Raw genomic sequence first — 17,887 nt, 5'->3', positions numbered from 1 at the left:
GAATTAATCTTTATGCAATATCCATCAGCTCTAACAGTTGGCTATCAACATGGCATAAGAAAAACCTAAGTTCAGGCTCATCAAAAGGGCACAGTTGTATCCACAGGTCGAGCTGTGCTTTTGTATTTTTATCAAAATAAAATTAAAAAGTATATCAGTATATCTCCGGCCACACAGGCAGTTAGCTAGCTAGAGGTTTGATGTTGTTAGCTGTTGCGCAGCGCCATAAGCACTAGCCTATATGCTACGCTGTGTTGCTAAATTGAATCATGGAGTGACGTACCACCACTTGTTGTCAGTTTTCATAGTCTGGACATTTGCCAGCACCACAACTGAACCCATGGAAGAGAGACAGCTAATACTAGCTAGACCCCCCTCCATATAGTTGCAGAGTGGGAGGGGCCGCTGGGTCAGTAAATGTTAATCTTCATTCTGTATTCCCATTTCGAAATTTTCTTTAAATGCTGTCCTCAATGTTACTTAGGATAGAAACACGGGACTCTCACGGATAATGTAACAATCCTAGGTTTAAGTTATAGCCATCAGTTTTAATTACTTCAATTTTGTTTCTTAGAAATCGTGATTTGTCTGTCATTTTGGCATAGAGACAGAGCGCTAGGGGAAAACCATTGGCGCCATAATATGCAACCAAGGGGTGAAACACTAACAAAATGCCTGTAGCTAGCTAAAAACATTAGATTTCAGCATATCAAAGGATTATTTTAGCACCCTATGTCTACCAGGGAGGAGAAGGTAGTTTATAGCATATGCTGAAACCTGTTACATTAAGATGCAATACATGAATGCAAGGGCTGACATCACGTCTACGGTAGTGATAGCACAACTGTATAGCAAACTCCACCACATAACAGGCTGGGTTGACATTTCACAGCAGATATGGCGACTACAGTTTGTAAAAAATAGTCGGGGAAATTACATGCACAGACATGCAATCATTTCCCATTCGGCCTCTTTTTACAGTTAGCGTTTCAGCTGAATGCAGGTTAGCTATTCTGTGATTGAACATCTATTGCAAACACTGCATACCTTTCAGTTAAACAGCTGTTCTGTTTTTACTTTCATGTGTGTTCTCCATGTCTAGCAGTGTGTCCAGGTATATGTGTCATTTTTACAGTTTTTGAGCTGTAGGCTCTCTGTGCAGCTCAGGTCAGGTCTGTCTCTTCCAACACACGGCACACAGCCCTGTATCCACCTTTGTATTCTTAAAGGCTCAGTTTTTCAGTTCAGCAGCTTGAAAAATTTTTTTTCTGTTGTTCGCTAGCACACAGGAGTGACAAGCAGGCACCTTCAGTCAATATAAAGTCAATGGAGAGCAATTAATTGTTTTCCCCCCCGGGTTGGGCGGGACTAAATAGCACTCTATCTCTATGACAGTTGTCCCAAAATACTACAATACCCATGACCCCTTTGTCATTGCAGTTGAGAACAAAGCACAGCGCTATAGTTGATAAATTGGATCAAAATTTAAAATTGAACAGATTTAAACTGCAGATTGTTTTCAGTTTTGTCAACGACATAATCTTTAGTACGTGACAGAATTTTAGTTTGGTGATTGAAGGTTTCTTTCTGAAATTTTTATGTAGACCAACTTTTTATCTGAGAACCAAATATTTTCACAGATATACAGTTGTTCATCTTTTGTACTGATGATTTAACCGAGAGAGTTTAAAGCCTATCCAAGCCATAGAAGTGCTCAAACTGTTGGGCACATAATGTTGTCTGTGGGAAAAATTAATAGGAATTTTACTTCCGAAAACCAGGGGCGCCCTAAATAGCTCCTCCCACTTCGCAACTCTATTCTATTATGGGGGGACGAACACAGCACTGAGTGTGCAGGAGCTGCCGGTCCCAGCAGATGTTGAGATGACATTAACCGAATGAAAAGTATCAGAGTTGGAAGCAATGATGATCTCAAATAGCAGTCAACTTGAAGCTTAGTCACTGTTTCCACATGTCCAACAACACAGTTTATATCTCCTTACACAAAAATTGAGGGGAATTAAATTTCGCTTTTCAAGTTTTTGACATCTAAAGCCTTTTCTATGTCCCTCTCTCTCTCTCTCTCCACGTCTCTCAATTTCTTTATTATCTTCTTCCTTATGGTGTGAGGCAGATTGGGGCTTAGCTGATTGGACAAACCCGAGGGGACAGATGAATTAGGCATCACTCAAGACACATACCTGCTTTTCATACATTACTGGCTGCCTGCTTTCCCGTCTGTTGGTCTCATGCCTGCTTCTATAATATGCAATCACATGGTTTCTTACCTGTCGCTGCAGCATTACACCTGCAGCTCTTCTGAGTTTCACTGACCACCTCACAACGAAAAAAAAAACACTCACATGCATTAACACCTCAGCTCACTGGTATTTTCCAGCAAGAAACCTGTACTTATGGAGCGGTGCGTGGCTGTGTGCGGTGGCAGCGGCAATGGTGGGCACTGCTATGAGAATTGGACCACTCTCCTGGCGTGGGTAGCATTCGTATTTTCTCTGCCACGAGTGCCCGCGGTGCAGTGCGGGGCTGGCTGGCAAGCTCGGGGAAAAGGACCCATCTGTTGTATGAGATTATTTCAAACCAGGAACAGCACAGGATGTCACCTGTTTGGAGAGACTCAGGGGAGGTGGGATTATGGGGAGAAGGGTGTGTTTGTGTATATGTGTGTGTGTGGGGGGGGGGGGGGGTATAGAGGTGAATTTCTCAAGACTACATGTGCTCTCTCATTCTATCTAGTCACAGTTGTATTTATGTATGTTTGTTTAATGTGATTCTACATGTTTGCCAGTACATCTGCAAACATATAAATGTGTTTACAGTCAGCATATCTGTAAGAGGAAGAGGATGCAGCATCCTTTTTTTTATTTTTATTATATCATCCTCTGTATAATGTTACTTGCGGTTCTTTCATATATTATTTTCAATAATCTGGGTCTGTCCTTTTTTATACAGTACATCCAATTCTTTGCAATTCCCTCCAACAAATTGTGTAAATCTAATCTAATCTAATGTATGCAGGAAATGGGCAGATGCCCCCAAAATGACTACAGGACACCACAAGCAGCTGCCAGCAGTATTTAACTGATGTCAGCTTTGATTTCATCTGCCAGCTTTACATTTGGTTGTGATTGAAGTCTCAAGCAGTATTATGCTTTGCCTGCCATACAAACATGGCAGACCTTTCCTCCTGGACCAGCGGCTAAGGCTTGGCAGGTAGTATGTCATCCATCGTATGGATGACGGTTCGATCCCCGCCTCCTCCTGTGCACGTGTCAATGTGTCCTTGATCCAGACACTGAACCCTAACAGCTCTCACTGCTTAGACCAGCACCTTGCATGCCATCAGCGTGGGAATGGGCGAATGAGAGGCACATTGTAAAGCAATTTAGATAAAAGCTATACAAACATAGTTCATTTATGAAATTGTCAACAAAGTATTTTATAATAACATAGGATGGGCACCACCAGAGGCGTGAGGCACATACCCCCTCAAATGTTGTATGAATTTTAAAAATGGTCACAATAAGTGTTTTAATTGGCTTAATTAACATTAACTCTGCTTGGTACACACAGTCCTCCCGTCTCTGTTTAGGCTACTTTGTTCCTTCCAGCTAAAAAGCGTTAGCAGTGGAGCTCATAGAGCTGCTCAGCTGTGCAGCTGTGGAAGTCGTGTAGAAATGTTGTTAACCACAGTGTGAGGTATGAGTAACCAGTCTCAGCTTACGCCATAAACCAGTTTGACTTGAATGAATTTATACATTACCTAGAGCTCCAGAGTTTCCCTGTTTAAAGTGACTTTAGCATTGGTGGTTTTAACTACAGTAAAACCTACAATAAGATTAGGTTTAGCTTGTTGTCCTTTGCTATTATCAGCAGCTACATTACTGTTTTTGTCAAAACAAATTTGCATTACTGAAATGTGTCCTACAAAACAGAATGTCTTAAATGTTCAAAATGTCCCTGTTTCCTTTTTCTAATTTGCTCGCTTTGAACCTGACCTGTCTGATCGAGTGCTTGTAATTTTTGCCCTGTCAAACTTTGTTGTAGCGATGTCACCATGTTCCCAAATCTCAGCAATTAACCTTTTTTTTTAATAATAATTTTAAAAAAGATCATAACTGAATCTAAATAAAGTGTCAAAACAGGTCAAAATGTTTGAAGAAGGTACACCCTCCGCCACGTCACAACCTCTGCTGAACGAGTCGAACCTTCAGCCAAGGTTAGAGTGATGCACCACCTGCATCCAAATGGCTGTAAAGCAGAATCCCTGCCTGCAGGTGATGAATGAGTGTCATGTCAGGAGGGAAGGAGAACGGGAGGAGGAGGAGGAGGAAGATGAGATTTGGCTCTAGAGATGTTGCCCACAGGATGCTCAAGCACAGACCTCAGGAAGCCCTAACCCCTTCACTCTACCATCTGTGGCTCAGAGGTGTGCGTGTATGTGAGAGTGTGGGCATTTGTGTGTGTCTGTGTGCATATGTGTGTGTAGGAATGTGTGCAGTTTGAGCATAATAGGGAGATAATTTTAGTTTTAGTAGGTTGTTGATTAATATTTTAGTTTGCGTGTGTGTGCATCTGTATGTGCAGTGTGTAAAATTGCACCTCATGAATATGATTATGTGTGTGTGTGTGTTTTCTATGTTTCCCTGCATACCTCTATACTTTTATACATGTCTGTGTGATTTTATGTCCCTATAGCTCTGCCCGTCACACACATGCACACACACGCTCTCAGCACCTCTATCACCTCTTGCATCTCCATGGAGCAGAACAGATGGGAGAACAGGAGAGAGGGTTCCCACGTCCGCTCCTCCACCCCGTCCAAACTTAACGCATCGCAGCCCAGCCCGTCTCGACCCTGCCAGCACCACCGTGACTCAGCCAAAACACACACACACATGCACACACAATCACACACACACGTACAAGTACACACACCTCTGTTGGAACCCACAAACTCCAAAAATAATGTGCCAAACTCATATGCACACACACACATCAAGTACTTTGGCTCCACGAGGGTCCAGAGTGACACCAGTGAGCCAAATTATGATGAGGTAATCAAACTGCAGTTAGTGGTGAACTATTTCACATCTATCTCCAAGTCATAAGAACTCTGCTAATAAAATGTTGCTTGTGATCAAAGGCTGAAGACATGGTCAGCATGTGGTGTAGCTGAAGGGCAAGAAAAAATAAGCGGGTGGCAGATGAAGACACAAATAAAGTTATTTGTGGCTTACAACTTTTACTATTCTGGCCACAAGTGGCTGTAGTAATGACAGGCTAATGGTACATTTGATTTCTCTGGCTTCACTAAGAATACCTTGACTTAGTTTCTTTAAAAACATCATCAGTAGGTGATCAGACTGAGAGTGAGTGGAACAGGACCATAAGCAGGAAAAAAGCAACCATGTCTCCTGGTGAGGCACTGGTTTGTTTTCTTCTTGTTTTACATTTTTTATAAGACCATTGCGATCTTTAAATGTGACATAAAACAAGTAAGGAAGAGTCATAAATCCCATTTTACACCTGGCATTAACATGCAATCTGTATTTGGATAACTTAGCTGGATAAGGAAAAACATGTTAATGGTTCACTGGAGATGGTGATTGGATCTCAGCCAGGTGTTAATGCAATCTGTAAAGTTTGGCCACACTCTCAAGGGAAAAATCCGCAGAACAAGTCAGCTAACTCTGCCTCCTCCTGCTATCTCATGCTGCCTGTCGAAAAACCAGATATAATAATAATAATAATAAGCAGAGCCCATACTGCAGCATCGCTCTGGGATAGGGGTAAGTACAACTTGCAAGACATAGGTGACGTAACCGATGGGGAAGGTTCTCCACTGGCACTTATTACATTTTTACAGTAAAATTAATGTTTAGTTTAGTTTAGCTAAGCCTCTGAAAAGTAGCCAGCGGATGTCTGTCACTTTGCACATTCCTTTGCGGCCCCTTGAGAATATCCTGAATAGCTTCCCTTGACCTGAGATGTACCATGTTTGTTAAAAAAGAGCCCTTCTTACTGAATTTGCATATTGAGATTTGATCACATAGACGGCTAAATGATGGCTGAACTCCATTTAGGTGAACCAGATCCAGGCTCTGGATCATTCGCTGACAAGGCTTACTGAGATGGAAGGGAGCCATCAATAATATTATCATTTACACCTGCTCTTATAGGAGACCTGTGATGCAGAAAAATGTCCCCTGTGAGTGTTATATATTACTTTATATTGTGTTGGAGCCTATTGATCTATTTATGTGCAGGCAAAATTTTACTGTTAAAGTTGGTCAAGTTCATTCAAGTATTTCATATATTGTTGAGGTAGTTACTAACAATGGTTTATACTTCAAATCTTGCAGTGAAAAAAAACATAACTCTAGCTGTCACATGTAGGCTAGTGGAGTAAAAAGTACTGTGGAAAGTAATGGAGCAGAAGTATGAAGTCACAATCACAGGTGTAAGTGATAATTATTAACAACTGCTCTGCTCCACTTAGGGGTCCCAATAAACTATGCCAATGAGCCAGCATACACAATATCTGGCACACTTGCACACTTGGAATGCAGCCATAATTAATTCCATTAATTACACCTGTGTGTATCCTGCTATGACATGTCAAAATGTCTACAGAGAAAAATGTCTATGGAGTCAAACAAGAGTGCATTTTATTGCTTAGGCTATATATGCAACGTTTTTTTTGTAAGAGGAAGAAGTGTTATTTCCTCTTGTTAAAGTTACGTGACTTTAACTGTGGAAAAACCACTCTGCAGCTCCAGACGTGAACACAAACTCATATTGGACAACAGCATGTGAGTAAATCACCACATCTTATCACATTCCTCCTGCCTGGCTGCGAAATAACCACCCGGGCTTCACCCCGTTTACCACAAGCATTCACAGTTTTACATAAACACCAATGCCACTCTGTCAAGACCAGATAATTTGCTCACTCTCTCTCCTGACAGAGAAAGAGATGGCATCAGCATGTCACAAAATCAATGGCAGTTTCATGAGGAAATCATCTCTCTTCCGCTCTTTTCTCCCTTTTCTAAGCCCCCTCTGGCCAGGCAGAGAGAGCGAGGGGGACGGCTGGCGGATGGACACAGATAGCGTCAGATCGCAGTACAGGGCTAAAGCTGGGTAGTAATCGATATAGAGTTGGCAAAGGGCTGGGGCTAGGGATAAACAGTGGAGATTGCTCTGAGGGGCTAGCATTGATGTGTGATTAAAGTCAGAGAATCCCCGTTGTCCGGAACTTGTGAGTGAGATCTCTGACGCCAGGGTAATTGGTCTCGGGAAAATCAATGGATTTGGCGAGTGAGATAGTCGCATCTGTCGAGGCTCTTGGACGGTACATGTAGACTCTTCTCTCCTCTCCTCTGCTCTCTGTGTTTCACCAAGGGCGGGGCTAAACTCCCCCCCCCCCCCCTCAGCTCCACACACACAGACACACACAGCTACAACTACAGTGTTATTGCTGTTGGCGTGTGAACATAGACCGTATAAAAATAATGGACCATGACGTCACCCATTGGTTTGTGGTCTCCCATTTTGAAGCCTCGAGTTTGGCATTTTGACCGTTGCCATCTTGGTTTTTTGGAGCCAGAAGTGATAAAAAGTGACCATATTTGGTCAAGAGCATGGAGCTGGGGAGGAGCTTCCCAGGGTCCAACTACAGCGTACCACCATGGTGAACCTTTTCAATCACAAGGTAGCCACGCCCTAAAGCATACCCTGCTTTATTGTCTATTTTACTCTAAATAGGGCCATAATTTACAAAATGAACATCATGCTGTATTGAGGAAGACTTGAAACTAGTGGTTAAGACTATAAACTCATTGGGAAAATGTTTACTGAGGTAATAAATCAAGTGAGAAGAGTTATTTTCTCATAGACTTCAATACAAACGGACTTCTTTTTGGAGCAAGTGGAGTCACCCCCTGCTGGTGAGTAGAGAGAACGCAGGTTTAAGGTAATTCCACATTGGCTTCACTTCTCAGACCTGGAACTACTATGCTTGCGTGCAAATGAGTACGTACTTCCACTTACACAGAGGACGTCAGTTGAGTAGGTGGTCCTTAGATGGGGCCCAGGACACACTGCCTACACACTGCTAAAAAAATGCAGCCCAGACCACCTCTGAATGTAGTCTGAGCGATCGGATCTCAGTGTGTCCTCAATGCGTCTCGGCTGCTTTCACACCTGTATTTAGAGTTGTCCACTTGTATTCAGATCACCCAAGACGCACTTTAATGCCAGGTGTGCAGCCACTGATATTTTCACCTGAGGCTGAACTTGACATTGGCTGCGGACCTGACTGGACCCAACTCAGTGCAGTTGGCAAAAATATTGCTGAGAAGTGTGACCAGGACTGCAGCTACCACTGAGGTCATGTCCTCTGTATTTTTTATTCCATTTTTTTTAATGTGGGAGGTTTTAGCAACCTTACAATGTACAATTAAAAACTTGCACATAGTGGGTGTTTTATAAGCTGATCCCAGTATTTTTGGATGCAATATATTTTAATTTGACTACTTTTAGTCCAACAAAATAATAAATAAATTAAGGCTTCAGTATTTCTCCACCATAATTTCAATTCCAACAGTTTAGAGAGGGATGTTAAACACCATTTAGACATTCATGTTGGGAAATAAAAATTACAAAAAATATAACTGAACAATTAACTATAAAAATTTAATTACTTACTTACTTACTACAAATTTGTGTTTTTTAAATGTAAATTATATTTTAATTCATTTTTGTATCTAATGATGTTATATAAATACTTTTTAAATGAAAATTAGCAAATGATTTTGGGATGTCATGAGGATTTCGACTCAGTATTACTTTTTTAATTTATGTATTTATCTATTACTTATTTAATTATGTATTTTTAGCCACACAATCAGCTCTAGGGATGGTAAGTCCACCACTCTGACTGAAATATCGCAACAATTACTGGATGGTTTGCAAATAAATTTAACTCAGAGTACCTAGAAGATTAATCCTAATAACTTTGGTGATCCCCTGCCTTTTCCTCCATGACGCTGACATCTGTGATTTTGAGTGAAATGAACTATTGGATGGATTGCCATGTGATTCGGTACATTCATGTCACCCTCAGGACGAATTGTAATAACTTTGGTGATCCCTTCACATTTTCTCTTGCACCATCATCAGGTGAAAATCTGTGTTTAGTGCTAACAATTATGTCATTAGCAAATGTTAGCATGCTAACACACCAAACTAAGATGGTGAACATGCTTAACATGATCATGTAGGCGTTGATATTTGAGTATGTAAGCATGCTGAAGTTAGCCTTTACCTCAAGCCATTGTCTATCACCCCAAAGAGCTGCTAGAATGGCTGTAGACTCTTGTCTTGTTATTTATTTATCAGCAAACTTCCACACGTAAAGCTTGGTTTCGCATGAGATTTCTTGGTTTGTGGTCAAATCAAGTCAAAAATGAGTCAAGCTTCTGGGATACAGTGAGCAATATTTGTTTAGCTAATTTAGGGTTGGTTTATGCTTGGTGATGACGTGTTGTCCAACGACGTCAGAAATCAAAGGTTTTTGGTTTCACTGTCTCTCCGAGAAGACATTCAGTGTTGCACTTGGTTGTTCACATGAAAAGTGACAACCAAGCGCAGTTGTATCCAAGGACAACAATACCAAAGGATACATATTAGATTTGTGTAATCCAAAAATCCCAAGAGGTATTACCCTTAGATCTCTGTAGTTTATTTATTTCATATTGGTCGTGGCCCAGTTCAAATTGTGGAGAAAACCCAGTGCTGCCATACTCTCAGAACCTTTATCTGATGTGTATGAACAGCAATAAAATACTTAGTAAAGTGGATATTTATAATTATTTTACCTGAGTGTAATGGCTGTATTCCTTTGTGGCCTCTTTTAATAAGGAACTGATTTGTCATAGAAAATAAATTGTGACAAGTGGAATCAGGTTGGTAACTTGATTTCTGTAACCCTACCGTCATCTCTTACTCTGTTCAACATGACAGCTTTCTATAGTGCTGGCCTTCATTTTTCAAAAAGGTCATTGATGATGCAGGGACACATCAGCATACATCTGATCCAGTGACAGCTGTGCCTGGGAGCCATCTCTCTCACAGCGCAGACCAATTAGAGAGGGTCTTGTATCAGTCAGAATCAAATAACATCTCATCAAAACGCCCGTCTGTTTTTGATTCCCCAAGAGAACCAGGGTTCTCCCCAGATCCCATCTCCATCACCCCATGCCTCTTTTGGCCTCTGCCAATATATATTTTATTTTTTCAAACACCCACCCACATCTTACCACCGCATACGGTTAACAGATATGCACTCACATCCTCACACACACACATGCTGACACACAAGAACACACACTGCCCAGGGCAGTGTGGGACAGTGCAGGTAACCAACCCAATTAACACCTTAATGAGGCGGTCCCCAGTCATAGTCTGACTTACTCTACATGCACAGCAGAGCACACAGCTCTCATATTCCTGGATACAGCATGCAGGCATCTTATGGACCAGCTAATGGGCCGCAGCTGGATTCTGCTGCTTAGGTTGTTTTAAAGGAGAGCCATCCCGAGTGAACTATTGATTCTAGCCAGACAGGTAAATTTACAGAGGCATAATCCAAATTGTCAATAGTGAAATACATGTACAAACAGTATTATTGAACCATTTGCATTGACTTCAGAGGCCGTTTTGTCAAGTCATTACACATTTCCTATCTTCCTGCGTGCTTCGGAACACAAATAGCTGGTAATTTAGAGAGGCTTTTAAAAATTGTATCTGTATTTATTTTTATGAGCCCTGCCTGAAAAAAATGTATTATTTTATGAAAATCTACAAATTGAAGAGTAAAAATAGAGGGGTTTTTTTTCCTGATTTTAAAATGTAAATAACAGAATTAAGAAGTCATAATCATCTATGATGATTACCGCTGGACCGCAGGTGTGTTCAGCATAAACAGCCAATTGGCCTTTTCACAGAAGACATTTTGACATGTCACAGGAGGACAAGCACAGGTGTAAATAATAAATTAATGACAGCAGAATGCCATGTAGCTGCTTGCTCACTGTCACACTCTCATGGCTTACTGGGGCACTTGAATAAAACAGAGCCATCATTAATGTTATAATTAACATCTGTGCTTTTCTTACTTTAACAAGTCAAAATGTGTATTTGCATTACACCTACTATCCCACAGCGCTTCGGGTCAATTTGCTCGCATCCCATTTAATATGATTACGGACAAACTTGGTTTTGCATCCACCACCTTCAGTGGGTGTTCAACCACTAAATGAATGTTTCCCACTGTCTTACATTGATTATATATTTAACAAGGGTTTTTTTAATCACTTAGACCTTGTAGAGAGCAAAATACTCACCAGGGAATTGTGTAAAATAAGCCTTTTACTTTTCGAGTTTGGGCTCCATATATAAATTAAATGAATCATTGCTCTCACTAAATAGTATTTTTGTTATATATGCATGAGGTGGGTGACAGTAGCTCTGATCATTTTCATTCTTGTAACGGTTCATAAAGAGACCCGTCAAGGTGTTATCCATTCATGGATCATGTAGGAAGTGTTAAATCCAGCATTTCTTCTTTGCGTATCACAAAGTTGTGGACAAATAGAATAATTAGCACTCTGAAGTACATGAAAAGAAGAAGCGTGTAATGGAGTGAGTTGCAATGTTCTTTGGGAATTTTCTCAAATAAGCAAAGATTAAGAAAAGCAGCAGAGCAAAGTCACATGCACTGCATGAATCCTTGATTAAATTTCATTTTGTAACAGTTTAGCAAACCTAGCAGAACCCCTGAATACTATTATTAGTTTTATTAGTATGAAAGTATCATAGTATCAGTACTTAATAGGATGAAGGAAGCAGAGGAAGAATGTTGGACTCGAAGTTTTAGATCTTAAGGAAACTTTGAATCTCTTGCTCGTGATCAAAGAGGAAGTCTAACTCACCCTGAGCTTTAATTCAGCCAGTTGTTCTCTCCTCAGAGTTGGAGTACAAGTTTGCCTAGAATAATAATAGCACCTTGATGAGGCTCTGTGCCGCACACAGCAGCATTAGCGCAGGCAGTTTGATTCATGGCTCTGACAAAAATCCTCTTGTTTATGATCACACAACATCTGTTGATGGTGAATCACTCCTTGTAATCAGCATTCTGCTGCCATTTGATCATTTTATCAGTCACAACATTGTGTGTCTGAGTGTGTGTGACAGAGAGCAACACAACACAGTACAGTCCTCGCAGTTCATTTACTTTTGTGTACAACTGCGCTAATAACAAACAGCACATGGTTATGTATGTGTGCGTGTTTGTGTGTGTGTGTGTGTGTGTGTGTCTGCGCTGGGATCACTTCCAGCATAGATTCAGTGTCGAACGAATAAAGCCATAATCAGCGTGCACACTAGCTGCTGAGGACTCGTGATGGTGGCAGTTTTCTCTCAACAAAGCAGATAAACATCAATGAACAAACATCCTCCACTGCCATTAATTAGAATGTACCAACTACCAAAGATGGTGATGTAGCAGCTCGAACAAATAAAGCTGGAGTCTGACCCTGAAAATCGGAACCTGACTGTTATCCATTTGTTTTTGAAGTGAGAGCTTGTGCTGCTGCCACTTCTAATTCCAAACACTAATTCAAAGAGGATTCGTAGGCATTTTTTCTAGGTCAAACATCACAACTTTGAAATGCCTTTTTCTTCCCCTCCTCCCCTTGCTGTGAGGTTTTATATATATAATTTTTTGGGGGTGGGGGGAAGGGGGGGGGGGGGGGGGGGGGCATTTCTGCTTTACCAAGTTGCACTTCTGTTGAAAATGACAAGAGGAGACCAAGCTGTAAAGGTTACAAAGTGGAGCAGAACATGACTCAAAAATTCTGCACAAGTTGGCCGTCTTGATCCCAAAGAAATACTTATTACGCTCAGAGGCACTGCTTTTCTGATGTCTTTTTGTTTTTCGTGTCCGTCCACCAAGATGTCTTACCACTAAATCTTCTTTGGTTCCCCATAGAGCCATGAGACAAAAACCAGAATGCCAAGTGAGGCTGTGGGACCAAATATAAGAGACCTTGATCCAGAAGGGCTTAGCCAGAGTGTGTCGAGTCAGAAGAGTGTCGCAGGCCCCCAACTGCCTTCTCTCTCTGAATGATGTCTTTATCCTTCTCTCTCTCCTCTGTGAATAATGTCTTTTCTTGTCTCTGTTCTTGTGTATGTGAACAGTGCGATGTGAGTCTCCCCCGTGTGCTTGTGTAGTCTGTCCTCCTGCCAGGTCTCCATGTCGATGAAGGTCGCGTGGCACAGGTCCTGTTCTGTTCTGGTGGCACCTGGAAGCTGCTTGGCATCCTCTTCATCACATTCTTCATATTTATTATTAATGCATTATAATTTTGTTTTCCTTTTCAATGATGTATTCTGTAATTTTTGTTATATTCTGCACACCCGGTCAGTCTGTGCTGGGACAAGGATCCCTCCTCTGTTGCTCTTCCTGAGGTTTCTTCCATTTTTTCCCCTATTAAAGGGGTTTTTAGGGAGTTTTTCCTTATTCGAATCGAGGGTCTGAGGACAGAGGATGTTGTATTGCTGTACAGACTGTAAAGCCCCCTGAGGCAGATTTGTGATTTGTGATATTGGGCTATACAAATAAAATTGACTTGACTTGACTTGTGTTATTGTGTGGGTGTTTTTTTTTTCTTATTTTGCCAACATGTTGGTGCTAAATGATCACCTCTGTGGTGTTTTGCAATGCTCCGCCCCGCAATCACTTCAGACCAGTGTCACATTTACTTTGACATGACTGGACTGGCAACAGCTGCCACAACCACAAGCATGGGCCCTTCCACTGAGATGAGTAAAAAGACTATAAATAACAGAATGAAGGTTTATGTGTGGAGACACACATATGCAAATTCATCAGATTTGTTCTATACCGCAGTGCGATCAAGGTTAATTTGGTACCGACGAATGCTGCTCTCCAAGCCTAATCACTGGCACGAGAAATGTTTAAAGTGGAGCTAAAATAAAAATGAATTTCACAAGAAATCAGTATTTATATCCTTGCTGATTTTACTTGTGTGCTTGCACTTGTTTCAAAATTTTAATTACCGTACATTGCTGCTCTCCAGGAGGTGTTAAGTTTTCGTTCCGATTGATGATGTAAGCATTTGATTGGTGGAATATCTGTGTGGGCGTTCTCTAAATATAGTTTGCAACTTCACTTCAATTACAACTTTGGGGTGCTGAAGTTGTTAGCCTTGCTCAGCCCCTATCAGGGATTTCAGTACCCCCTACGTTACTCTGAGACTCCATAACTCACACCATGTAACGTACAGACTGTTGTGAGTTTTGAGAGTGTGGTCATCTGCCATCACCATAAACAAATGAATGAAAGAGAGACAGCTAATACTAATTAGACAAGTAACATGTCTAATTAACATTCATTAGGAATCACTGCTAACATTAGCAAGCTAAGCTAACTAGCTTCCACTTTCCGAGTGGAATACAAACTTAACAGCACAATAGGTCATTGAATGTTGAATTTTGTAAAGGGACAGACAATGTCTAATGGTAAACGACCAGCTTTATGATTGTTGAAAAGGGGAAAAAACGTTGTGTATCAAAGTTTGGAGGCTATGCAGGGCAACTTGTAGCACACCACAGAAGCACGTCTCCGAGTTTATTTACTTATACAAAAAGAGAGGAGAATTCAAGTTTCAGTCAGACTCCAAGGGCATTGGTGAGTGTTAGAGACTTTACATTGTTTTTTTAATGAAGGACAAAGCTGTCAAGGTGCAGCTCAGTCCAGTCTTCCTAATCCAAAGTTATACACAAAACACCCTCCAAAGTGTAACCCAGCAGTTTTCTTTTCCCCTTCCCAACCTTTTAATACAAGGGTGTCACGCTCCTAAGCAAATAGCACATAGAAGATCTAGAGCCACTACTATCTTGCAAGTTAGACAGTATCTTAGAAATAAAAACTACAGATCCAGCCGTAAAGGAAAAAAAGAAACCTGTCTTCCACTTTCTTGATTTTTCTGTTTCTGTAGGTACCACTTGTGTGTTTAGCCAGTGTGGCTACTGATGCTGTGTGCCCAGTTCTGCTATTTATTCTAAACAAACCACTGTTGCTGCTACCAGAAACATAAAATTCATTACTGCTTGCACACCCAAGGGTTTTTCCCGGGAAACAGCGACCCACTTATCAGTGTTTACAACAGCAAATACAAAAGAAAAAAAAATGGAAATGACTTTTATTTATATTAAAACGTCACATATTATTGCCTGCGTTTTCACTTTCATGCATGGCCAGGCTCGCAGACACTAAATTTACAGTAAAACATGACTGGAACCAAAGCACTACCCTGGGAACTCTGCAGTCGATCAGAATGATCCTCTGAGGTCTATGTTTAGACATGAGAAACCCCTCAGGCTGAGGAGGTTTGTTTTGTTCAACAAGGAATACAGTTAAACTACACCATGATGAAAGTGTGTCACACACACAGCATGGCACCCAAAAGATCATAGAAAAGCAGCATGCTGACAACATTGGCAGCAGTATAGTATTAGAAAACATAGCAATACAACTGTTGACAAATCCTATTAAGGCATTTGCCAGGTATTAAAGTACTGTATATGCTACAACTGATTTATAAACTGACTCCTCTGCAGTTCTTTCCTCAACTCAAGTTCATTCCCATGTAACCACCGTAAAGTTTGCTTTGGTACAAGTGAAAAATACTTTGTGGTGCATTTTGGACACTTGTATAAATAGAGAAGAACAGAGAGACAAACAAAAGAGAATTCATCATGTAAAACTACTCATTGTACAAACTTTTGTATTTCTGTTTTGCATCACTGTTGTTTATTGGATTACTCAGATTGTTCCAGTAGAAGTAAGCTGTAAATACTACTTACTGTAAAGTAGGGTATTTGCTGGAAAAAAACAGCAAATTTCCATAGACACAAATTGCGCAATTTAACTTTTGACAAAATGGTTATAAATTAAAGGGTCAGTTCACCTTTTTAATTGTCAAATTTCAGTCAGTTTCCATGCTTTAAGCACCACAAGTTCAATTCCAATCAACTCCATTGTATTGGGGTGGAAGCAAAACAGTTTTTAACATGTAAACATTGAGGTGCACTGTGATTGAAGCAGAACAGAAATAGAGGGCAAAGAAGTATATATTGTTCATTTTTTTAGATCCAAGCTGCTGTGGTTGACACACGTCAACCCGCAATCATGCAAGTCGAGATGCCAATGTACACCCACACACTTGTTGGTGCGGGTGTTGTGACGCACATCATATGCTGCCCGCTAAGCAAACGCGGCCGTGCTGGGCCTTGTCCCTGCTTACTTGATATTACCAAAGTTGTCTCCAAATTTAGCATTATCCCTTTGGATCATTTCTATGGCATGTTAACCATACAAAGCTTAAGTTAGCTCACTTCAACATTCAGTCGATTTGGACAAAATAACATTACTGTACCCATAGTCAAACACAAGCATTTCTAGTAGCAGCATTTGAAAACAAAAGGGCCTTACCTAATTATGAGCAGACACATGTGGTCAAGCAGGGTCCTGCATCAAGAACAGGCGGATTTGCTTGGCCTGGCAGAGAAGAGAGCAAGATGACCAAGCAGCAGGGGCAGCCTGTGGCACAGGCCACGTAAGCGGTTGCCTAGGGCGCCAAATAAAGGAGTTTTGACCAACTACAGTACAGATCTTCCTCAGGTCTTCCTTTGCCTGAGGAAGATCAACAGTAGTTGGTCAAAACATTGCAAATATAGAAAAGGGAGCTCTGATTCAGTGTGTGGGTACTCCTTGCATCTAGTTTCTTTCTCTTTCCCCATTGACTTGCATGGATTTTCCTCTGGTTTGATTTTCAAAGATTTACTGGTCAGTCAGTTTTCACCCAACAGCCACCAAACATCATGTGCTACCTCCGGCAATGCCACCAAACATTCATTGAACCCCCACTTTGACCCCCTCTTGCCTTTTTTAAGGACTGGGAGGACTTTGTCTGGGCTGGACGTACCATGATTGCACTTCATTTTAGTGTGAGTTAATTTTTGAAGTTCTAGTACTGGAGGAACTATTGTTGCACTTTTATGGGGCTCCTTTCTAAAATCTCGCCTTTGACACCAACATAGTCACGCAGCCCTGACACTCAGATGGTTTCAAAATGAAACTGAAATTATCTTTTCAGTTCAGTTCTAAACTCTTTCCTGATTGTATTGTTTGAACTTTAACAGACAGTTTTGGGTTAACAGCTCACATCAAGCTTGGTGTAGCAGAGATACAGCAACAACAACACAGGCAAAAAGCAGAAAGCAGTGAAGCAAAATGTTTTTGGAGGGCAAGAGCCATTCAAAATGACATTCTGTCTGTTCTAAGCTTTACCGATGCTGGATCTCTCAGCCTCAGGCTAGATGCTGCCTCAGAGGAGACAGCTCATCAAGATGAGTGACAGGTGTTGGGGTGTGAACTTGACCAGTTGAGCAGGAGGAGGAGGGCGGAGCTGACGATACACTTCTGCCTCAAGGCAAAAAGTTACATCTCGTAACTAAGTGTTATCATGATCATTTAAGAGGTTTTTACTCTGAAGATCCAGTGGTGAAGTTTGTCCGGTACCAAACACCTCATCCCACAGTGGGTAAAATGGCGCTGTAGTTCCTAATTTTGTTGTTTTAAGTGAGTCACGCATTAAGGTAGAGGACTTCATCCCAAGGGCAGCATGGTACAGAAACAGGTCCAGCTTTGTAATGAGGTAAAAATTACAAAGCTTCTGTGACCCTATTCAGATGCCAAGGGCTTTATGGCTTTATG

The 17,887-nt window shown here is 41.1% G+C and overlaps 1 long non-coding RNA gene across 1 annotated transcript in view; it reads right to left on the bottom strand.

Annotated features, from left to right (window-relative positions):
* The window catches only part of LOC122965813, a 35,625-nt gene extending 18,955 nt beyond the window's left edge, over window positions 1-16,670 (bottom strand). The window contains exon 1 of the long non-coding RNA XR_006398303.1: window positions 16,604-16,670. This is a non-coding gene — a long non-coding RNA (uncharacterized LOC122965813). The remainder of the gene's footprint in view (window positions 1-16,603) is intronic.
* Between the last annotated feature and the right edge of the window lie 1,217 nt (window positions 16,671-17,887).

Source organism: Thunnus albacares, chromosome 16, assembly GCF_914725855.1.
Source record: "Thunnus albacares chromosome 16, fThuAlb1.1, whole genome shotgun sequence".
Taxonomy (NCBI): Eukaryota; Metazoa; Chordata; class Actinopteri; order Scombriformes; family Scombridae; genus Thunnus; species Thunnus albacares.
This window is presented reverse-complemented; position numbering and strand designations above follow the sequence as displayed.